Source organism: Corvus moneduloides, chromosome 4, assembly GCF_009650955.1.
Source record: "Corvus moneduloides isolate bCorMon1 chromosome 4, bCorMon1.pri, whole genome shotgun sequence".
NCBI classification, from domain to species: domain Eukaryota; kingdom Metazoa; phylum Chordata; class Aves; order Passeriformes; family Corvidae; genus Corvus; species Corvus moneduloides.
In genome coordinates, this window is record NC_045479.1 from 11424794 (window position 1) to 11449382 (window position 24589).

The following is a 24589-nucleotide window of genomic DNA, read 5'->3' on the forward strand; positions in this document are numbered from 1 at the left end:
CCCAGGGAAGAAGTTCTGCCTCCTGTCCAGGTGGAACTTCCTGGGCATCAGTCCCTGCCCGTTCCTCTGGTGCCATGGCTGGGCCCCATGGAGCAGAGCCTGGGCCCTGCTCGGAGCCCTCCCTGCACACAGGGACACACAGGGCTGAGGGCCCCTCTTCTTCTCTGCAGTCCTTTCTCGGAGTGTTGTCATTTGACAAGAAACTTACTCTGGGCGTTGGAACATCTCCAACAAAATATTCTTCAGTGGTTACGCTCCAAACATAAGAATTGAAAATAAGCCTTTTAATCCTCACCCAAACACAGCACTGAGCAAGGGCCTTACCAGACACTGAATTTTGCTAAATGTCTAGGGTTTCTTTCACCACAATTTCAGTGTGCAGAAAGCTTTCTATTCTGTTGAGAATATAGAGCTCATCAGGCTGGTGGACTCAGCATTTACTTTACCACTCCAGTCCATCACCAATATGTAGGACTGGCTTCCTCGAGCTCTACTATTTGATGAGTAGTTTAGCAGCAAGGGTCTTGTACAACATTTGTTAATAATAAATTTCAAACCAAACCATGTCTGTTTCTGTATAATGTTCTCTAATTATCTCAATCATAGCGTGGTTTAGGCTGGGGAAGCAGTTCCACATGGCAGCTGAGAACAGAGCAGCACAGACTGTTCTGCTTGGCAACATCTGGGAGCTCAGAGTAACATTACCTAAAGAGGAAACAGTTCAAACCTATTTATTGTCAGGCTTGTGGCACAATAACATCATGTTGGGCTTCACAGAGCCATGAATATTTTTCTTCAGACATTTTCAGTAGAAGCTGCTTGAGGTCCCTGTTATGTGTTTTGGAAGGAGTCAGTCTTGGATCCTCCTGGGTAGAGACAGACACTTGTCCCATGTTGTCACAAGTGAGTGTCACTCAGAGAATGTACTGCTGTGTTTTGCTCACTGAAGAACAAGTGTGGGGTCATCCTAAAATGATGCAGTGATTTTGGCAAGGCTTTTCAGAAAATTTCTATAAGCAGAAACTGTTTGGGTTGCTCAAGTGGAGCAAGGATTTTTATGCCCTTTTATGAGAACACCATTTTGTATGTGAGGGACCTTTTAGATGTGAAGGACAGGTTACCCTTCTCCTATTCCACATCTAAGGCCATCACCACATTGTGGATATTCTGGTTTAGAGCGGCGGGAGAAGGTTCCTCTGCTGGATGCTGTTCATGAAAGGATCACTGCCTAAGAACAGGCCTGTCCAAAACATGGGAAAGAGCAGCTGGAGCTTGGTGCTCTCCCTGTAGTGGCTGGGATACTCACCCGGAAAGACAAATGCCCAGGTTCTTGTCCCTCTGCCAGTGATCACTTCAGCTTATTGTGAAAATGAATTGCTTCAAAAGGGAGACTGAAAAGCTGCCCAGCTCTGGCACAGAGTTTGGAGGCCAGGGCATTCTGGGAGCTGGGGATTTGACACTTTTCCATGGGAGAAGACAGTGAATCTAAATCTCTGGCACTTTGGGTAAGCAGCTTAAGCACTGGGTTAGGTAGATAGAGTAGCATTTCTTTGTTATTTTTCAGTGTTACCTAATGAAGCTTTTCATTTCCAGTATTTTGCTTTTATTAGAATTGTCAGCAATGAAAACAAAAATATTTCCAGTGACTCATAATGACTTTTTTTTTTCACAGAATATGCTGAGTAGGAAGGGATTTGCTTCTCTAAGAGAAAAAAGAAGAAATCACTTACGTTCAAGGCTAAATGTTTTGTTTGTTTGGACTAAGAACTGAAAAGTTCATTATTTGCACAAAGTATTAACTGAGGGTAAGTGCTTAATGGGTTTCATAAAGATTTGAATATCATGTAGAGAGAAAGAAAATTCTAAGTGCTTTGGACGGTTGGATCAGAATCTGAAACATCTTGAAAAATTGGCAAACCAGTCCAAGATAAACAAAAACTTTCTCAGTCAAGCCAAGCACAAAGTGACACAAATAAGAAGGAGCAAATACATCTAAAGCAGGAGATAATTCCCAGGCAGAAGTGGTACCAAAAAAATGGAGATAACTCTGAGTGACAGAGCATCAATGCCATGAAGCTGTGACAAGAAGAAAAGACAAATCTCATGGAATGATGCATTCAGAGGTCCTTCATTGACAGAAGGGCTAAGATTGAGTCCCCCTTCCTTTAGAGCAGAGAATTAGGTTATCTATACATTAAAGAAGGGGGTGAGAGGTATTTTACTTTCTTCACAATCAAGTGTGGCTACAGAAGGGATTGTTGAAGTCCTCACACTCCTTTATTTGTTTAATGTTCTTTCTTGAGGCATCCAGAGTCAATGTTGGTAAGAAATGGAAATACCATGGAGGGCCATGTTTGCTCATCACCACGCACACAAATCCCTCCTGGATCTTCCAGCCCCATGTAAGAGGTGCACAAGGAGGTGAAGCTTCACTGCAAACCACCCACAACTGCAATTCCAGCCACCAAACTGCAAAATTGTCCTGGGGGTTATGCTGCCATGGCATGGCATGAAATCCATGCAGTCACGCCAAGGCTTCTGTGGAGATCAGAAGTGATTTCCTCAGTGGACAGCCCACAGATAGGTGGAACAGGGCATCTGATCACTGCAAATAGACTCAGTCAGGGTTAGTGGAGTAAGAATGAAGAAAATCATTTAGATCCCCACCAGCCTAAGAGGTTTTTTTTCCTATTTTTTTTTATTGCTAACACACTGCTGCTTCTGTTTTTTATTACTTTGTGTTGCCTTTATATCACTTGAACAGTTCAAAGGGCCCATAAAACGAGTGTCAATAACCTTTACGCATTCTTAATCATGCCTTTATGTGTTCAGACTGCCTAAAAGGACTGGGGGATAAATAAGAAGGCCCAAGGTGTGAAATTAAACTCTGAACTGGGGAAAAGAAAATATATGTGCCTGGTTTATGGCCTCCACAAATGCAAAGGAACTGGCCAGGATATGAATCTATATTGGGGTGGGGGTGGGGAAAGGGCGCTGAATTATCCCTCAGTTTTATCTGCTCTCCCCTTTTCCATGTAAGAATTGCCAGGACTACATTCCAGCTGGGAGGTCTGGGCAAAAGTGACCCAAGAGACTCATCCTTGGATTTCCTCACTGGGCAACAGGTGTTATTCATGTTCAGCAACAAGATTTCCTTAGTCCAGGCCACAAGAGGATACAGATAGTCTGAAAACTTTCCTCTAAGCAAAGCCCATGAAGTAATTTGAGTTACAACTTAGAGGAAAATAAACCCTCTTAAAACTCAATGGCTTTCTCCCATACTGGGATCAGGGCTGCCAAGATTTTTGCCCATTAAGGCTTTTTATGGGCAGTTTCTAAAGCCCTGAAAATAGGGATTTCCAAAGGAAATACTGACCCAGATGGAACAGCAGCAGTGTAAATGAGGCTGCAATAACACTGCTGGGTCCCATAAAAAAGCCCAAAAGCATTCACATTGAATTCATGTTTGGCATCACGTGCCCCCCTCACTCTTCACATCTTTCAGCATTTTGTGCTCAGTACAAAAAGAATAACTTTGCTCCCTGGGCATCTCTAACATTTTCTGTGCCTGTTATCCTGGTGGCTCTCCTCAACTTTCCCAAAGACAATGGGCATGATTTTTTTATTCTTATTTGTTACAAATTGTAATTTTTTCATTTGGAGCAAATTTTGAATATTATAAAACTAAACAGATCTCAGCATATCCAAATGAGACCTCAAGAAGTGAACATGATTTGTTGCAGATTGTGTGTTGCTCAGCTCTGAAGGAGGGAAGCAGAACTAGAAAACACTCCAGATTTCAAAATATCCTTTATTCCTGTGATCTGGTTTAGCATCAAGGATTTTGGTCACTTAATGTGAATAGAGCATGCTGACAGATGGAGGAACTCTGTACTGTGCTAATGTTTACCTCAGGCTGGTGGGGGAGGGAGAACTCACCTGACAGGGATGCGAATGCACCCCATGTGTAGCCATTCCTGTGGCCCACATGGGATATCAGTGCCATTTAGTGTGGGATTAATTAGTCACAGAGTAGCTTTGAGGTTAAGCATTTGTCAAGATTAACAAAGGGACTGGACACATATAATGAATCATATAAAGATCAACAGCTACAGTTACATCAGGAAGAAGTGGGGGAAAGAAAAATACATCCAAGAGTTACTGGAAGGAAAAACAAAGCCTGATGATTTACAGTATAATCCCCCCTCCAAATGAAGCATAAAGGAAGCAATTGACATTTGGTCATCAAGGTTCAACTAGCAGCTTCCTGAAAATGAGCTGCCTAGTGCAGGGCACGGCAAGAGAAAGGATGCAGGGATGGCTGGGCTGGCGATCCAGTGTGGTACTGCTCCTGTGCTGTGATTACTGAACCTACTGCTCCTGTGCCATGCTTACTGAACCTTTCAGGTGACACTGTGGGGACAGAAATTAGACTCTGCAAACTGCTCCTACCATGGGACAATGCATGACTAACCAGGGTTTGGCTTTGCACTTCCAGAGGAGGTTGTAGCAAGGTGGGAGTTGGTCTCTTCTCCAAGGCAAGTAGTGACAGGACAAGAGGAAATGACCTCAGGATGCACAAAGGGAGGCTCAGGCTGGACATGAGGAGCAGTTTCCTCATGGAAAGGGTTGTGAAACATTGGAAGGGGCTGCTCTGAGAGGTGTTGGCATCCCCATCCCTGGAGGTGTCCAAGGAAGGACTGGATGTGGCACTCAGTTCTCTGGTCTGGTTGACAAGATGGGTGTCAGTCACGGGTTGGACTGGATGATCTCAGAAGTCTTTTCCAACCTCAATGATTCTGTGATTCCATGACAAGTAATTTGCATAGAGAACAAGAAACTTATCTCCAGGGTGAGGACAACTTATCTTTCAAAAGGTATTCCCACAAAGTGTGGGTGCACAGGAGCCCCAGGACCCTGGGCAACCCCTAGCTGGATCAATACTGGAGCCAGGAATGGTGATCTCACCTTTTCCCTTTCTTCCTTTCTTTCTCTCTCCCCCTCTTTGATCCATCGTCTCTTCCCCTCCACCCCACCCCTTTGTTCCAAACCCACCACCACGTGCTTGTACTTGGAGATCAGGGACACACTTGCACAGATTTCCATGTCAGGAGTGTGATTTACCCATAAAACTTTATAAGCTTTCGCTGACCCTCTGAGTTCTGTCATTCCTTTCGACCAGGAGTACCTGTGGATCTTGGGAGCTCCCTTCCCCTGCGGGGAAGACACCACAGTGAGTCCTTGCTTAGTTTGGAGCACCTCCCCCTGAATGCTCCTCCTCCACTGCCTAAAGTGTCATGCAGAGCCCTCTCTGGATGCTTTGCTTGCCCTCTTATTCCTGTTTTAGAGGAGAAATGTCTTTTTACTGTCCTAGTGCACCTCTTCGTTAACATGAACGTGGAGGGGCAGCACGGCAGCAGCCAGCTACACTTTTAACATTTTTTTTTTTTAAATATGCACCACACACATTGCTCTCCGTCTGTCTAAAGTCTTGGTTTATTTTCATGCATTTATGAATTTTCTTGAGTAGCCTGGATTGCCAAATGTATTTGCCAAAACAATGAACAGAAAAAGTATTGTAATCATTCTGTCTTCTTTACAACACAGTTTTTCAGGGCATTTTGGGGTATATTAGATTATGGTCTCAAGAAGTAACAGAGAGGTAAAGAAAAAGTTGAAGGAATTTTAAGAATCGCAGGACAAATATAAAATTAGCCACAAACTGAAGATGAAGGTTGGAAGGAAAACAATGGCTTTAAGCTTAGTTTCCTTTTACTGTCAGAGAATCCATCTTGGGAACTTGGGAAAATATACTTTACAGGGATACTCAAAGAAAACACATTAAGAACAATTCTTTTTATTTTGACAAAGAATTCCAAAAAGTTTCAAAGAAGCCTCATTAGAACTATAACTATTAACTGGAAAAATTCAGTGTTAAAGGCTTTCTCTGTAGGAATTTGTCACTGAAATAGTTTTTTTCCTCCTGCTTTCCATGGAAAGGAAGACTTTACATCCAGAAACATTGGTTAATGTAACAATAGTAGCAAGTTTCAGTGTTGCAAACTGAGGAAATTTAATTTCTTTTTTAATGGGGAGGATTATTTCCTATAAACAGCACAGTACAGTTTGTAAGAGTCTTGTTTTTTAATGCACAGATGCACCAGAGTGGCTTTGAGGTTAAGCATTTGCCAAGAGTAAAAAAAGGACTGGACACTTACATAATGAATCGCATAAAGATCAACAGCTACAGTTATATCAGGGAGAAGTGGGGGAAAGAAGCAGTTTTCACCTAAATGGTTCTTAAATGACAGGTGCAAAACCTGCCAGCTGCATGAAATCCATGATTAAGGTACAGGTTGTCCGGGCTCCAAAGACACTGAGGGGCTGAAAAGTCAACCAGCCCTGGGGTAGCAGCACAGGAAGGACAGGGAGCTGCTGGAGCCAGTCCAGAGCAGGGACACCAAGGGGAGCAGAGGGATGGAGCAGCTCTGCTGGGAGGAAAGGCTGAGGGAACTGGGATTGTTCAGCCTGGAGAAGAGAAGGCTTTGGGGTGACCTCAGTGTCGCCTTGGAGTGCCTGAAGGGAGCCCACAGGAAAGATGGAGAGAGACTCTTGACAAGGGCCTGGAGTGACAGGACAAGGGGCAATGGCTTCACACTGACAGAGAGGAGGGTTAGATGGGATATCAGGAAGAAATTGTTCCCTGTGAGGGTGGGGAGGCCCTGGCACAGGTTTCCCAGAGAAGCTGTGGCTGCCCCATCCCTGGAAGTGTTCCAGGCCAGGTTGGATGGGGCTCTGAGCAAGCTGGGATAGTGGGAGGTGTCCCTGCCCATGGCCACCTCCTCAGGTGACACATCTGAAAACAAGGGCAGTGTTAGGCACGCTGCATTTTTGGACCATGAAAATTATGCTGGGTCTTGTTAGGTATTTCTAGGTTTCAGAATGCACACACGAGTTATGCTTGTGGCCTACAAGGTCGAGAAGGAATTGGCAGGAAGCAATACAATCCCATAATAAGCAGTATTGTATCATAACTCTGTAAAGTAGCAATACATTTGGAAAACATGAAGAAGTTTGCAAGTGGGTACGCAGAGTAATTTTAGTATTTTGTTCTTCTTTTCAAGAATGCACTAAAATTATAAATCTCTTGATTTCTAGGAAGACTGTGTTTAGTGTTCTTGGAGCAACCCACTTAAGTGAGTTTAGTTTTAAGCCAAAGGAAACATGCCCTTATTTACACCCAGCTGACCTCTTCAGGTTCAGTGGACATTTACAAATGGACAAAGGGGATAAACTTGTTGTGTGGCTGCTTTATCTAAATCCATGAACCACAACCATCACATAACTGTGTCTTCCACAGGAATCCATCTAGCCTGAACAGCTGATTACCCACAGGAGGCAAAATCCATGGTGGGGCAGAGTAAAGTGTAGCTTCAGGAGGCAACCTCAAGCCTGAGAACTGCAAATGACTTTGTTGTGGTTTAACCCCACACAGCCACTCACTCTCTCCTATCCCACTGGGAAGGGAAAAAGCTGGAATTGGCAGGATGAAAGCCAGAAAACTCACAGGTTGAGATAAGGACGGGTTAATAGGGAAAGCAAAAGCCACACATGCCAGAAAAGCAAAACAAGGAATTTACCCCTTCCCACAGGCAGGCAGGGGTTCAGCCATCCCCAGGAGAACAGGGCTCCATCACACATACCTGGGGAAAAAAGTGCCATCACTTCAAACAGCCCCCACTTCCTTCTTCTCCCTCCAGATTTATAAGCTGAGCATGATGCCAAAGGGTCTGGAATGTCCCTTTGGCCAGCTGGGGTCATCTGTCCTGGCCGTGTCCCCTCCCAACTCCTTGTGCACAGTCCTCACTGATGGGGTGGGGTGAGGAGCAGAAAAGGCCTCGATGCTGTGTAATCACTGCTCAGCAAGAACTAAAACATCCCAGTGTTACCCACCCTGCTTCCAGCACAAATCCAAAGCCCAGCTCCACACCAGCCACTGTGAGGGAAGTTAACTCTATCCCAGACAAAACCAGCACATCCTTCAGCTCTGAGTTTCCACATGCCTGCTGCTAGATGCTCTACAACTCTCCCGTGGCATGTGCGTGGCACTTGCATTGAAAGCTACTTTAAACTGCAGGAATGGATATGGACCCACCAGGATTTGGGTATTACGCCATATAATAAGCACTGATAAGAGAATAGAAGGAGTTGCACTGGTTCCCAGGCCTTTTCCAGGCTCATACAGAATCCACATACTTCACAATTCCATTGCAATGCAGTCTCATTAAATCCCTGTACTTTTGGCAGAATATACCAACCTGTCTCTTTATGTTCTTCATTGTCAGGATAATCCTCTTAAAACCTCTTTTTGCAAGTGTTTGTTTTTTGGTTTTTTTTCATGAATTGTACATATTTTATTGGTGCAATAATCATCTTGGTTCTGAGTGTCTCATCCCTTCCATCAAAACCTGTGGGGTGGTTTATGCAGAGAATCCTCCTATTTCATCTGTATACATGTTTTGGGGAAATGAAGTGACAGAATGCTTTCAATAATTAATAGTAAATAAATTGCATGGAATATCCTGAGTTGGAAGGGACCCACGAGGATCATTGAAGTCACACTCCTGGCCCTGCACAGGACAGCCCCAAGAATCACACCATGTGCCTGAGAGTGTTGTAAATAAAGAACCACATCTTGAGAAAGCAGAGAGACTACTTCTCTTTTTTTAGACTTACTTTTCTTATGGAATGAACTGAGGGGGAGAAAAAACAACCCCAGGTGAGAAACTGGAAAGAGAGTCAAGGCTCTTAGTTATGCCAGTAAAGAGCAGCAGGGCCTGGTATACATCCTATTTAAATGCATAAACAAGGATTGCATCTTTTCTAGCTTTGAGTCTGGCCCTTATTTCCAGAGGTCAACATTTCTCTCATCTGGCATTTCTAGTCCTGCTGGTCCAGCTTCTCTGTGTCTTGGTTATGACCCCCAAATTCCCCATTCCTGAAGGAAGTGTCACAATATAACAGAATAATTATGGTTGGAAAAGACCTCTAAGACCAGCGAGTCTGCCCACCAAGCCAGCACTTACCCACGTCCCCAAGTGCCCCATCTACATGGTTTTGAACCCATTTGGCCCAGAGGGACAAATTTAGCTCCAGTAAAGCTCACAAGGGTTTTTTCTTGCACAAGAGCAGCAACAGAGACTTTGCATTACACGTGATCCTAATAAGCCCCTTCCCCACACTGCCAGTGAGCTGAGGTACTGGGAATTTTCACAGTTTAGGGTTTACAGCAAGACACTGATACAGTTTCCATCAACTTGCTCCTCACCAGGGATTTGTTCTACCAGCCCACGCCCTCCCCATGCAGGATGGATGAGGAACAGCTTGGTCACAGGTGCCTTGCAGCCCTGACCCACTCACAGTCCTTTTTCAGACAGAATTCCTGTGTTCCTGCTTTCCTCAGGCACTGCCCTCTCCATAAAGGCAGCCTTGCTGCCTGCCATCTGCACTGCCACTGGCTGGGGACAACAGCAGCCTAGCAATCACCATGGTGGGGTTATCTGATAGCCATTAAATGTAGTCCAGATTAGCAGAGCAAATACTTCTGAGTCTGCCTGATGGCTTTGCACTGCAAGACTAAACTGTGGCGAATCTGGAACTTGGTGCTGGCATTTTTACATCCACACTCAGGTGCCACCTAAGTGCCCTGGTCCAAGGGGAGTGGGAGGCAGCTGAAGTGACCTTCTGGTCACCTAAAAGCAGTGTTTGGCTGCATATCTGTGTGCATCTTGACCCTTTCAAAGGCAAGGTGAAACTCTCTTACAGAGGGTTCGTAACTCCTGCTCTTTAAAGGAATACTTCTTTCTGCAACATGTATGGATTTAAATAATTTTTCGTGTTTCACCTCTCTGTGAAAGATCACAAAGCAGAGAGCTGGACTGGGAAGACAATGTCATTCCCCTTTTTCTAAAGATGAAGAAGAAGCTTTCACATGTTTAATTTAGACTGCAATTTCTTCACTGGGCTTGTTATTCAGATATTCAGATCCTCAGATTGCAGTACAGCAAGACAGACAATCAAAGATATATCTTGCTCCCAAATGCTAGAGATTAGAATGATAAATTGCATGGAGCCTTCTAACATCTCACAAGTAATTTTTCTCTCAAAGCTCAGTTTTCTCACTAGCTGGAAGCAAAAAAAATGCATTTGTCCCCTGGCAGAAGAATCCCTAGAGCTGAACACACAGTTTTTTTTTTTCCTGAAGGATCCCCAGTCCTGTAGAAGAAGGGCTGTCTTTGGCTGGTGCTGTGGTACCCTCTGTTCTCCTTGAGGACTGTTGGTACTGGCACAGAGCTTGTTACCTCAGTGGAGTGAGAACGAACTCTTCCCTCCTCAGAATGATCAGTCAGGGATCTCTTCAGCTGTGTTTTTATCTAGGGCTTCTTCTCAGCCCTCAGAGCCTTTCTTTTGGCTGCTGAGAGATCCTACCACCCAAGTACAAGGGAACATGATTAATGGATTTATACGTCAGCCTTCCATGTTCAGCCTGGGATGACAGGCTGGGATTTCCCACTGTTGCTAAACTGCTCTGGTTATGGACTTTTTAAATTAACTTTTCCCACAAATCTTGATAATTACATTCTCCCTTTATCTCCACCAGTCAGTTCCCACTCGCACTTGCAGCTTTCTGGAAAGTATTCTCTGGCTGAGACCGACAAAGCAGGTGGCAGAAGTGAGGTGCTCCTATCCCAAAGAACCCTTAATTCCTTCGAGCTTCCCTGAGAAGCTTTGCCTCAGTTTTGACGCTCCTGAAAAGCCAGGTGTTCATGCATCCACGATGTGTGAGGGCTGGCCAGGTATAAATGATGGAGACATCATACCCTCTAGTGGCAGGAATATCTGTCACTCCAGCGCCTTGGGAGAAGCATTCCAGGATTCTGGAGGCTCATCAGGGACAGCCAAGTAGGTGGGGAACATCACTTAAACTCTTGTGGAGCAATCCTTTATAATATATTGACATCTCAAGAATCAAGTAGAAAGATTTGTCCGGAAAAATGAGTGCCAAATTCATGTCCTTAATATCATCAAGAGCCCCCTTTATCGCTGGCTAGTTCAGCACATTAACCAGGAATAACTGTAGCAAAGGAAGTTTTTTGTTGTTATTTTCCTCTTTTTTCTTTTTCTTTTCTTTTGTTCTTAGGTAATCTCAGCTGCTAACCCAGAATTACCACTAATTGTATGAAAAAATGCAACCAAATATCAGACACTTTCCATGCTTGGTTTTCATCAGCAATGTATCCTTCAGGGTTAAACAAAAAATAATCCGCAGGAAGCAAAGCATCCTAGGTTTTGGTATTATTAAAAATATAAACTTAAAAATTGACTGAGAACAGGAAAGGTTTATTACCTGACATTTGAGCTCATATCCCTCTAGGTAGTTTTGTTCTTATACAACAACAGTTGCCTCAGCAAAGCCATGGGAGGGATAAGCATGTTTAATTCATGCCTGCTCATATATAGGAGGTTGCAGAAAGCTGATTTGGAGTTTGCTTTTGAAACTCTGGTGTTTGGGGTTTGCTCAGCTATTTGCTGAAGGGCAAGATGACATTCCTGTGGCATGTGTTTTCTTGAATTCCACATAATACGCTATTTCTTTCTGCCTAAAACCAGAGGTTAAAAAAAAAAAGGGAAACCCCCACCAGCTTCAAGAAATAGGAAATATAGCAAAAGGTAATAGGGCTTTAGGTGGGTTCTGCTCTGTGATGAAGCATATATTGTTTCTAAGGTTTGGCACTGGCAAACTGGTGTAATAACCCATCATTTACCGCAGTGCTGATCCAAATCACCGTCCCATTTTCAGATTCCCCATTACATCGCTCAAAGCAAGGTCGTTGCATTTCAGCCCTGCTGACAGAGCTGACAGAGTCACAGTTTTGTTGTTGTCACATGTCAGTCCATCCATCTCACTTTGCTGTCCTGCATGAACTAGTTAAGCCAGCATTTTGTAAGTAATTAGACATGTCTGGCTAATTTCTGCTCTGTTCATTACAGAGCTCCTCTGAAGAAGATTTACCAAAAGGTGGTGATCAGTTTTGTTGCTTCGTCTGCTCTTGCCATGAGCCAGGATGCCTCAGTGAGCCCCATCCCCACAGGCACACCGCTCTGCACTAATTATTGCACAGCCACCCACGTGTCAGCACTGACCAATGAAGAAACCAGTAATTATAAAATAATTAAATAAAATAAATAAACTTGCTTTTGACATTTAAAAGTAGCAGAAGATGTCCAGGCGTCTTCAGCCATAATCTTGTGTCCTTGTCAAGAGCCGGATTAACTAACACGTGAAATGCAGAGTTTTCAGATTTCTTTTCCAGAGCTGTGCTAATGGCCCAGCTGCAAGCTTTGGCCTCGTGTGGCAGGCTGGGGACACACATCTGTGTGCCTCCCCTGTGCCATCCCACCAGGGAGTCCAGGGTTAAATCACAGAAAAGGCTCTGCCTTGCACAAACAGGGACCGACATCTCTCCTGAGGGGTAACAATCATTGGGAGATACTACAGACACTAATAAATGGCATCTGGGGAAAGACAAGACATCCTTCTAGGTGTCCTTTGGGAGAAGAAACTAAGATGACTTTTTGTTTTATTAGGCATCAGAGATCTTGCCCAGTTGAGCCTCATGGCACAATGCCAGTAGGAATCATGCTTCAGTAGTCCTACTGCTTGTGAAATGGCTAATTTCACAATATATTTGGAAATCCTTATTAAGGATAGCACTGTTTACTCTCCTCTACAAGGAGAGTTCAAAATCCTTGTTATTGTTCAAAATCCTCATTAAAAGGTTATCACACACTGACTGAAAAATAACAAAACTGAGAGCAAGGAGCAGGTCTGGCCATGTGCATGTGATGTAAGGGAAAGAAAACAAATTCAGAAACTTGGGCAAGAAGTAGAGAAGAGACATTAAGGAAGTAAAAACTCAACAGGGAAAGAAGATTCCTAGAGAAGAGGAAAAAGGGATAGAGGACATCCACTGGCAGGGTTGGGGGATGTGAAAACACACAAGGGACAGGTGAGGTGTGAGAACTGAGTATGGATGGAAAGAGCAGACTTCAAGACCAAGAGAAAGGGCCTGGGTTTTACTTTTGGAGCTTGGCTGGTGATGTTGTACTGGAACTCTTCCTGCTTCAGAGAAAAGCTGTCAGCAACTGAAAACCTTCTATGGTCCAAATTTCCCTGGCTTTTTGCAGCTGGTAAAAAGAGGAAACTGAACAAGCTATAAGCTTAAAATGGCCTTTGGAGATGTACTTGTTTTTCCAAGAAATGTGGGCAGTTCTCATGGCCTGCACTTTTTTCAGACAGCAAATTAAAGCAGGCCTTGCTCCCTTTTTAGTTAACAACAATTATTCAATTGATATCAAGGGGTTTAGCCCAGAATGAGACAAAACACTGATGCTCCTCTAGGTAGCTACACTGGCCATAAAAACCACTTAAAAGACAAATAAAACTCCCAACAATCAGTGTTCTAGATATTACCTTATGCTATTTCTTGGAATGTTGTTAGAATAAACCTTATGCCAAGCAAAGCATCTTTAAAGAAGGACAAAAATGACAAAAAAGGCAAAAAGGAGTGAGGAAAATGCATGAGAAACATCCATCAGACACAAAATGAGAGCAGGAGGAGGGAGAGGCAATGCTCCAAGCACCCAAGCAGAGATTCCCTGCAGCCCACAGAGGAGGGCCACTATGGAGCAAGCTTATCCTGATGGACTTCAGGCAATAAATTAAATTTTCATCAAGCCAAGTCTGTTTTGCCTGTGTCAGTGATTGCTAAATATCTTTATCTCAACCCATGAGCTCTTCTATCTCATTTTCTCCCGCTGTCCTTTTGAAGAGGGGGAGTGAGGGAGCAGCTGGGGGGGTGTGTGGCTGCAGGCCAAGCTCAAGCCCTCACAGAGGGCTGAGCAGGGCAGAAGTAGAGCTCACAACAGCCCAGATCAGTGGGACCTACAGCAGCCTTCTCTCATCCTGTGCAAAGTGCCCGTACTCTGGGACATGTCCCTGCCTAGCTCAGTTAGCAACACAGACAGAAAAACACTTAGTTCAAAGGACTCCACCTATTTGAGTTTCCTTTTGAGCCCACTGTCTATTGCACAGTTGAGGGGTTTTGGTCTAAGTAGCTTTTCTTTTCCTGAGAGAATGCTAATTGCCTAAATCCTATGAACTAAGCCTCTTATTGAAAAGTTCCGTTAGAAAATAAGGGTGAAGTAATTTAAATTGGTACCACGGCTTATGGACTGATGAAGGTGAGGACTTATGCTCCTTTTCCAACCATTTATTTTCTTCTCTTAGGGAAGAATATGCTCTCTCTTTAATATTCTCTGAGTATTTCACTACATTCTCTATGGCATTTCAGAAATCATTGATAGATTTTAAAAACATTTTTGTGTCAGCACCAATTCTACCCCTCCCTCCATAACCAGAGAACCTTTTTTCTCTTCCAAGATCTCTTTTTTCCCCCTCAGAACCATTTGCTAAAATCTGTAATTTCTTCATCAAGGTGCTTTGACAAAGAAATTATTCTTAGTATAAGAATCTGGATCAGCAATAGTGTGGTCAGCAGGAGCACAGGATTGTCCCTCTGTACTGGGCACTGGTGAGGCCACACCTCAAATCCCATGTCCAGCTCTGGGCCTGTCACTACTAAAAGACATTGAGTTCTTCACTGCAGGGGTGGTCAGGCACTGGAATGGGCTGTCCAGGGAGGTGGTGGAGTCCCCATCCATGCAGAAATGACTGGATGTGGCCCTCAGTACTCTGGTTTGGCCAACAAGGTGGGGATTGGTCAAAACCCAGACTTGATGATCATGGAGGTCTTTTCAAACCTTGATGATTCTGTGATAAATACAACATCTATATATTTGCTTGTTGAATTCCATGTAGTGCTTTTACTCAGATTTATTTTTATGGGTGGACCTTTTTCCTTGCTTCCTTTTTTTTATGTTTTTTCTTAATTCAGGAACAGTTGCAGAGACAATTTTTATCCGATCTAATATTCTCTGCCAGGCTGAATTGGCCCTTTAGACTGTGACCCTTTTGCATGGATCTAAAGGCAGAAGGACCAAGGGAGCCACTCCAACACTTTCACAAGCACCAGGGACTACGGATGTGGCCTTGCCTTTCTTTGGAGGAAGAAGTCCTTGTTCCAGTCCTTCTCTCTGCAGTGCTTCAGAGGGCACAGAGAAGACAGGTGTGCCCAGACACCCGCTCCCATGGAGCTCTGAGGGATGCTGTGCCAGCCACAGGCACGATGCCACGTGGGCTTTTCCATGGAATAATGTTCCTGCTCACTGCCAGGACCACAGAGCTGCTCCCTGAAGGCAGCTGCTGCAGCACCCTGTATTTTTATGTTTTAAGTGTGAGGTGATGGCTCTGTCTGTGTGACTGAGTGGGAACCATGGGAACATGCAGAGGAAATCATTCTCTTGGCTGCAGGGCAGCTGCTCAACAGGGCAAGTCCCAGAGGTTTGCGGTTGTTTCTGATCAGCAAAGTTTGCTCTGGAGCAGGAAACCCAAGACACCCTCGTGCCATGGGTGTTGTACCTAGAGGAGCTCTCAGAGTGCTTTCAGGAGAGCTGCAAAGAAAACAAGCAGAGCCATGTTATACCTTGCTGGGCAGTCTTAGCACTTGGCAGCATAATAAGTCACAAATGACTTTAAAGCTTCATCCCTAGAAACTTTCTCTAGCAATTTGCACCACAGAAGCCTTAGAAATTTATCTTCTGCCTCTTCAAAAGAAGGTTGTCAGAAAGGAAGTGAACATGTGAGGCATGCTACTCTGAGTATATCCCTCCTGTCTCAGCCACGGTAATTTTATTTTCACCAGTGCCACCTCAGCAGGGAGATAAAGAGTTTCCAAGAACAGATAAAAGGGACAGCAGATTCCAAGCTGGAACAAAGGATAGCCTGCTTAATAGACAGCTGATTTTTACTGGGTGTAACCTAGGCACTGGGAACCAGGGAAAGAGCATCAAGCTGAGTTTATTGGCTCCTGACAGGGCATTCCCAAGGTCTGGCTGGAGCTGGAACAGCCCTGGCTTTCCATGGAGGATTCTATCACTTCAGGAAAAGAGATCAGGATCATTAACTTAATTTCCTGGGTTTTATTGAAATCAATTCCACACCACGACCTTCAAGACAGGTGGATTGTGTTAAAAACAAAGCAAAACAAAACTAAACCCAGCAAGGACATTAATCTGATCCTGGATAATAGGAGGCTTTATAAAGTATTAGAAAGAGAAAATAGTTTGCCTCAACATTTGTGTGCAACATGGGAATCCATCTATCTTTCATTAACTTACACAACTTCTTCCATTTGGAAATATTTTTTTTCCCTTGTTCTTCTTGTTCCATCCCGTGTGTCCTGCATTCTTCTCGTCCTTTCTCATTTCCAGAGCTGCTTCTTCCCTGCTCCGTTTTTCCACATTTTAACAGTGCTCAGAAGTAGCCACACAGTGCAGGACAGAAGCATATTTAGGGACTATCCGTGGAGTTAATATGAAACAGGTGGGAAAAAACCTCACATCAAGATAGCAACAATCTGTCTAAGGCCCAGTTCCCTGCATTTACATCTGGATTAAATTGTGTTTCACTCACTGAAATGTAGCAGGATCTGCTCTGCCCACCACTGGTTCTATTGAGGGATCTTCCTTTCCTGTAGGCAGTAAAATATCTGGCAGAGATCTCAGGGAAACAATTTTTTGCCTTATCTCATGTGAGGTGTCAGAGAACTGCCCCACGTTAGAAAAGTCCAAAGAGAAATTGAAATGCCTGGAAATGTTCAGCTGAGATGAAGGGCAAATACAAGAAGATGTCTCAAGCATTTGAAAAATAATGAGTGTGTGAAGTAATTATATTGTTCATGGTAGTCCATAACAAAATAATGGTGGATATCTAATGACATTTAGATGCAGGAAGCTTCAAAGTGTCAAAAGCTCTAAAAAAATCATGTAAGGCTTAAGTACAATGAGAAACTAAGAGGCAGAGAAGCCACAAATTTAATTAAATTCAGAATAAGGTTGAATATTCATTTGCATATTCATAGCCATTTGAAAATACAACAAATACTGTGTCACATAACACAGATTAGTATTTTAATGGGAGAGGAGAGCAGAGCAGAGCAGAGCAGAGGAGGCTAGAAGGGCTAAAACCAAGGGGAAAAAAAAGGTCCTCTGTCTAAAATTAAAAAAAAAAAAAAAAAAAATCCCCTGAAGAAAAAGTCAAAAAAGCAAGAAAAAATAATCCTTTTTAAAGGAGTTGCTCTGTTAAATCATTCCAAACAGGGCCTCTGCCAGACTCCACTCCCTTGTAGTAACATAAATAGAATGATTCACTTTCACTGAGTCAAGAGCTTGGAGGTTGCCAGTAACCACTGCATTTCATGGGCTTTTCAGAGTCAGTAGGAAACAGCAAATTAAGGATCAGTTAAGGCTTTTATATACATGAGGCTTGCCACAATATAGAGGAGGGATCACACATCCTTGCAATTGTGGTGGCTTCCAAACACACCACCCCGAAGGAGAGCTCCAGTGGTTTGTGGAAAAAGATGTTTCCCCTTGTTTCTGTATGTAACACTCACAACATTGCTCCTGCCGTGGCTCTGATCTGGTTTTCTCTCCCTACTCCCCAAAAAATACTTTCAGGTTGTTGGCAATGTCTGTCACATAACATTTCTGCCTTTCCACTCTTTCCCTGGACATTAGCAGGTGCAACAAGGGAGAAGGAGGGATTCTTCAAAACCTTTTCCCCATTTATTGCACCTGCCTGTAGCTCAACACAAAAAGTCCTTCAGAAGCCAGTACAGAATCACAAAATAACTTAGGTTGGAAAGACTTGTGGGCCCTGAGCAGACCCTCAGTAAATATTGAATCTGAGCCCTTGATCTGGGCGGTATCCAGTCAAATTTTGAACAGCTCCAAGGACAGAGACTTTATAACTACTCTGGCAAACTGTTCAAGGGTTTGACCACCCTTGTGGTCCTTTTATCTGATCAGGCTTGCTTTAGCTTTAACAAGACTTAAGAAGCCTGGAAAAGGAAACAAATCCCTCCATTGTTTCCAGATGAGCCATTGGAAAGACCCCACAAAGACCCTGCTGATTTTCCATACTAAATGAGACTCGTTTGACTTGGTTTTACTTTGCCTCCTCTACACGGCCAATCTTGACCCCCCTCAGCGCCGACAATGCCCCAGTTGAGGGACAGAGAAGCCATTGCCAATACATCCATGTGCCAGAGCTGTTTCCCTGCGGGAGTCACTCCAGCCTTGGCTCCAAGGGCACAGCCTGCATTAAGAGTTGCTTGCTGTTCTCAATCCCTTCCCCAAGGGAGCAGGATTACAAGATTAGCTGATTACCCTGCTGCTGGGATTGGGATTTTAGCAGGAATCCAACAGTGGTCTGGCTGGCATCAGGGTTTACTTACTACAGTTGTATGTGAAACCACTGCAAACTGTTTTCATTATACCCTGCATTTACTACAGCTCGACACAGATATTGTGTTCTAGCCTGGCATTGTTAATTTGAACCCTGACACTCTTCATTAAAAAAAAAAAAAAAGAAAAAAAAATCAGTTCTAGTGTACAGAAAACACCAAATTTCAGTTTTCAAAGATGCCAAATAGTAAGAACCTATTTAATTAAGAGCAGCAGGGAAAAGTGTTTAATGGGCACAGCTTTTAGGTTTTTCTTAACTATCTGGCAATAGTCTAGATGTTCTGGATGTCCTGTCTTAATAAGCCATTCTGGAGATGGGAAGAGTCTCAACACCATCAATACTGCTCAGAACAACTTAAATTAGGGAGGAATCCCCAAATTTGGTGATTTTCCTCCCTCCATTGGCTGTTCCTTAACATATCACCATAACATGTGTGCCAAACCAGGCTTAACCAAAGAGACAGAGAGAGGAAGAATCAGCCAGCAGCAACTCAGGACCAGCTGCTGTGGGATTCCACCTCTATTTTCTCCATTGAGGAAACCAAGTCTTTCCTGGGATGTGCTGTGACACAGGCATATTGGACTTGCTGCCTTTTCTGTTCCTCCTCTAAGCTCTTAACTCTCCACAGACATAAATACAGAGAGATTTGCCCTTGGTTTCCAAACCACAGCAATTCTACAGAGTCCTTCATAGTTCTGAGAGGACTAGAAAGGCTGGGGAGTGCTGGAAAAAAGAGCTCCTCAGGAGATTTTGAGATTGCAGTGATTTCTGCCCAGACAAAACGTTTCTGGGTTTGGTTCCCAGCTTCACAGTTTGCATGCTGGAGAAATTCTGTCATTACATAAAAAATAAAAACAGCAACAAGAAGAAAAATGTATTTATGAGCAGATGATTAAAACTTCTTTTATTGTGCTGGTGCGTAGAGCTGTCCTAACTCAACAGGAGGTGCTCAGAATTCCAAGCATTTAAAAATATTTTCCTTAGGAACATGTAGGACAAGGAGGTGAGTCTGAACTAGAGGTCAGGCTTAGTCACCTCATTTCTATCCCTCCTATAGGAGTCCAGGGACTTGGTCCTTTTCCTTTCATCACTGAAAACAGTGTTTGGCAGAGATCTTGAAATCAACAAGAGGATGACTCCCAACTTTAAGAGCTTAGCAAACTTCTCTTAAGGTTAGAAAATGGATTTCAAATGCAACTGAACAAAATCATGAACAAAAAATCCCAAACCACCAATATTTTTGTAGGACTTCAATTTGGTTCTTAAAAGCACTATTATTATCTCATTTTGAAACTCTCTTTTCCTATTGTTGATGTATTACAAAACAGTTGTTCCACAGCAGTTTGTCAAAATTTAGAATTCATGTTTTATTTTTCTCCAGGATGTTTGTGAAAATTACTTTTGGTCCAGCATTGTATGGTAAGATTAGGTTTGCTCTAAACTTACTAACCTTTCTAATTTAACTTTTCTTTTTCATTATTCAAAGGCAGCTGAAATTATAAAGTTCAAACATGACCTATTTATCAGTCTTACTTTTCAAGCCAAATCTAAGAATACATATTACATTAGTTTGAAAGCTTGTCATTTTATAGTTTATTTTCTAAGCTATATTTAAAATATTTCTATTTAAAAATTTCCCCTAATTCCCAAACTTTGCCCCAATCCCTAGATCTGGAGATATCCACTCTGCTGTCAGTCCTAGACTGTAAACACTTGAAAAAAAATCTAGAAACTGAGGATTCAGTATTCAAATATCAAATCAAGCAGCAAGAGATTGATGTATTTTATTAACAAATCCAAACAAATTTTTAAACAGAAAAGAAATACAATCATAAAAGATATGATGTTAGGTGATCAATAAAGAGCTGAAACATTATGTTTGCATGAAGGATGTTGTCGTGGTTTGGCACCCACAAGAGTTGCTTGCTCACCCTCCCCTGCCACAACTGGGCAGAGGACAGAGAAGGGAAAAGAATTAATGAAGGCTTCCTTAGTTGAGACAAGGACTGGGAGAAAACACTTCAAGGGCAAAACAGGCTCAACTTAAAGTTACAAAGTGAATTTATTGTTAACAGAATCAGAGGAGGATAATGAGAAATAAAATAAGCCCTTAAAACACCTTTTCCCCCCAGCCCCTCCCTCCTTCCCACAGACAGTGCAGGGAGACAGGGCATGGGGGTTTGGTCAGTCCATCCCCGAGATCTCCTTCCGCTGCTCCGGGACAGCAGTCTTCCCCTGTGAGGCCGTGGGGTCCCTCCCACGGGAGACAGTTCTCCTGAACTTCGCCAGTGTGGATCCACTCTCAGGAGCAGCAGCCACCCCGCCCCTGCTGCAGCGGGAGCCCCTCCCACAGGCACACAGCCCTCCCAAAACTGCTGCAGCATGGGTCACTCTGCCACGGGGTGCAGTCCTCCAAGGACAGGCTGCTCCAGCCTGGGAGCAAGGGCCCTCTCTCTGCACCGGGTCTTCCATGGATCACAGCCTCCTCCAGGCATCCACCCACCCTGGCATGGGCACCTCCCCCAAGGACTGCAGGTGGATCTCTGCATCCCCCGGGGATCCCCATGGACTGCAGGTGGATCTCTGCATCCCCCATGGATCCCCACAGGCTGCAGGGGCACAGCTGCTGCACCATGGTCATCACCATGGCCTGCAGAGGCACCTCAGCTCCAGCACCTGGAGCACCTCCTGCCTCTCCTTCTGCACTGACCTTGGTGTCCCCATGTTGTTTCCCTCACATGTTCTCACCTCCTCTCTTCTCTGGCTAGAAGCAAAACCTTGTGACTTTGTTTTGATTTTCTTCTTAAATATGTCATCACAGAGGTGTTACCAGCCTCTCTCATTTGGCCCAGTTTTGGCCAGCAGCATGTCCATCTTCAGAGCCATCAGGGACTGGCTCTGCTGGACATGGTGGAAGCTTCCAGCAGCTTCTCACAGGAGCCACCTCTGTGGCCCCCCTGCTACCAAAAACCAGGACAAGCAAAACCAATACAAGATGTGTTTGTGTTTAGATTTACAAGTTTCTCAGACAATACAGCTCCACTCCAGTGAGCCTTAGTATAACCTCCATGATTCTGGTTTTGTAGGATCTACAGTTTAAATTGGAACAGCTGAAAAAAACTTCCTCCCCAAAAGGTATGAGGACAGTTTCTTCTTTCCATTGTGTTTCTAGGTAGCAATTCTGATTTTAAATTGCTTTCAAATGCTTGCTGTTTTAACCAGCTGGAAAGAAACAAGGAGTACTCCAACTCCTTGTTTCTGAATTCTCAGTAGAATCTAGCAGAAAAAAATGGGAATATCCCCACTGCGTCCAAAGAAATCTTAGTAGTTTTTTTCAGATAAAAACTGAGCAATTTTTCAGACTTATTTAGAACAATCATTTAAAATTTAAAAGTCTTATTTTGGAACAGCTCCAGATTTAACACCAATTGAGGAATAAAGCCAAGAGTTGTGCTTTTACATTTTCCCTCCTGATTAAGGTGTGTTCAACTCCCATTCCCAAGACCTACTCCCTCCATTATGAAACTGGTATTGATCTGCCTCCAAAGCAGAAGCTATTTCTGTGATGAGGAATTTCAGCATGATGAGGGGGATTGACAGGACTGATAGCAATCAGTTATTCACCCCTGGGTGAGGGAATTGGTAATGAGAGTGGCAAGTTAATGAAGAATTAAGTGTTGGATCTGAGATCTGGGAAAGCTTTCTTGAGAGATTATTAAAAAACATGGTAAATCTTTCCTCTGGCAACAAAATCACCACCTGAATCAAAGGGACATCAACAAGGAGACGAAATCACATCTCCCACCTGCCAACTTTTCACTCAGTGGCTCCTGTCAAGTCAGCACAGAAGTACATCTCTGCACATGGCTTGTGTTCAGTTTCTAAAACAAATAAACATGCAACCAAATGTCATATAAAACACTGCAGACTGACATCGAGCAGTTTTACTCGGAGAACAGCAGGTCCTCCTCCAGGATGAGGAGGATCCAGGTTGGTGGCAGCCCAGCTGTGGTTTCCAACTCCCATACGGGATCTGGGGCAGGACTGAGATCTCAGGTTAAGACCTTACACGGGTATTTCTCATGCCTAATGTCTCACATACCTCTTAAACTTAGAATCACAGAATCATAGAATGGCCTGCATTGGAAGGGATCTTAAAGATCTTCCAGTTCCAGCCTCCTACCACAGGCAGGAACACCTTCCACTGTCCCAGGTTGCTCAGAGCCCCATCCAGCCTGGCCTGGAACACTTCCAGGGATGGGGCAGCCACAGCTGCTCTGGGCAACCTGTGCCAGGGCCTCCCCACCCTCACAGGGAAAAATTTCTTCCTGATATCCAATCTAAACCTGCTCTCTGTCAGTGTGAAGACATTGCCCCTGGCCCTGTCACTACAATTCCTGATGAAAAGTCCCTCTCCAGCTTCCCTGCAGCCCCTCCAGATACTAGGAGGTGCTGTGAGGCTTCCATGCACCCTTCCCTTCTCCAGGCTGAACAATCCCAATTTTCCCAGCCTGTCTCCATAGGGGAAGTGCTTCAGTCCCCTTGTCACCTTTGTGGCCTCCTCTGGACTTGCTCCAATAGTTTCATGTCCTAACTTATTCTGGTTTTGTACAAAATTTTCCAAACATATTCTGGTTTTCTACACAAATTTCCAAACATAGGCTCCCCAGACTAAGCCTCTGAGCTGAGCTGAAGCCATCTCCTTAATCAGTAGTAGATGTGTTCAAAAGGAGATTGTTACCCCACAAGCCTTGTCTTTGGTACACATAGTTCAAGACCTGACACTTGTTTGGCAGACAACAAGCCCCCAAAAAGTGGTCTTTTAGGGACTTTGACTCATATGGTCTGTAGGCCTCATCCTGCTTTAAATCAGTGTAAAGGTTTAACAAGATTGTTCTTTATCTCACATTGAAACATGAATGAAGAAATGTGGAAAGGAACAGAACAACTTCTAAAAGCAAAACTTGAATGCTCCTGGTGCCTGAGGACTAAATCCTGGGGTAAGTGAGTCCAGCCTGCTCTTTCTGTTTCCAGGAGACGGTTCCTATCCTCTCCCTAAACAAAGAGGTGTCAGTTCCCAGAGCTAAATTCCCAGAATTTGGGAGCCAACAAGAACAAAGACAAACAGAAAATAATCTGTCAAGACACTTGGCATAACATAACACATAAGTATGGAAATTCTTCCCACTTTAGCATATTCTGTTATTCATCAGGAGGGGAAAAAAAGAAGGCTGCTTTCAACAGCTCGTGTAGCATTTCTCTCACCTACATTGATGCACGTCACTCTCAGGCCTTCTTTGAGTATAGACAGAAACAATCCAGAGATGTACAAAACAATTCTTCTGAGGAGGGTGGGTAGCAAGGAAAGGGTGAGGGAACTGGGATTGTTCAGCCTGGAGAAAAGAAGGAATCAGGGTGACCTCATTGTAGCCTTCCAGGACCTGAAGGGAGCCCACAGGAAAGATGGAGAGAGACTCTTGACAAGGGCCTGGAGTGACAGGACAAGGGGCAATGGCTTCACACTGACACAGAGCAGGTTTAGATGGGATATGAGGAAATTGTGAGGGTGCTGAGGCCCTGGCACAGGTTTCCCAGAGAAGCTGTGGCTGCCCCATCCCTGGCAGTGCTCCAGGCCAGGTTGGATGGGGCTCTGAGCAACTTGGTTGGGCAGAAGGTGTCCCTGCCCCTGGCAGGGGGTTGGAACTTCTTTAAAGTCCAAATCCAGGACCTCACCACCATCAGGGAATAATTAATGAATCTATGACTTTGTGGAAGTGGTGTGTTAGTTCCAGCAGTTCCATCATCTTTGATAACCAAACAGTGTCTTCCCCTCTGCTTCTGTCACCTCTGCTCTACAGAACAGCTGTGAGATAGTAGGAAGTGAACAGGAACATAAGGTTTTATCACTATTTTCCCTAATCTCCCTTTATTAGAGCAAATCCCTGTATTCTCAGGGATTAGGGTCAAGCAAGGTCTGTTGAGCTCTCGGCCACACTGCTGCTGGTCCTGACACTAAGGCGTTGAATGGAGAGTAAAAAGAAATTCTTTGCACCCAAACCAGAGATCAGCCATTAAATGGCTCAAAGTACCATATGTCAA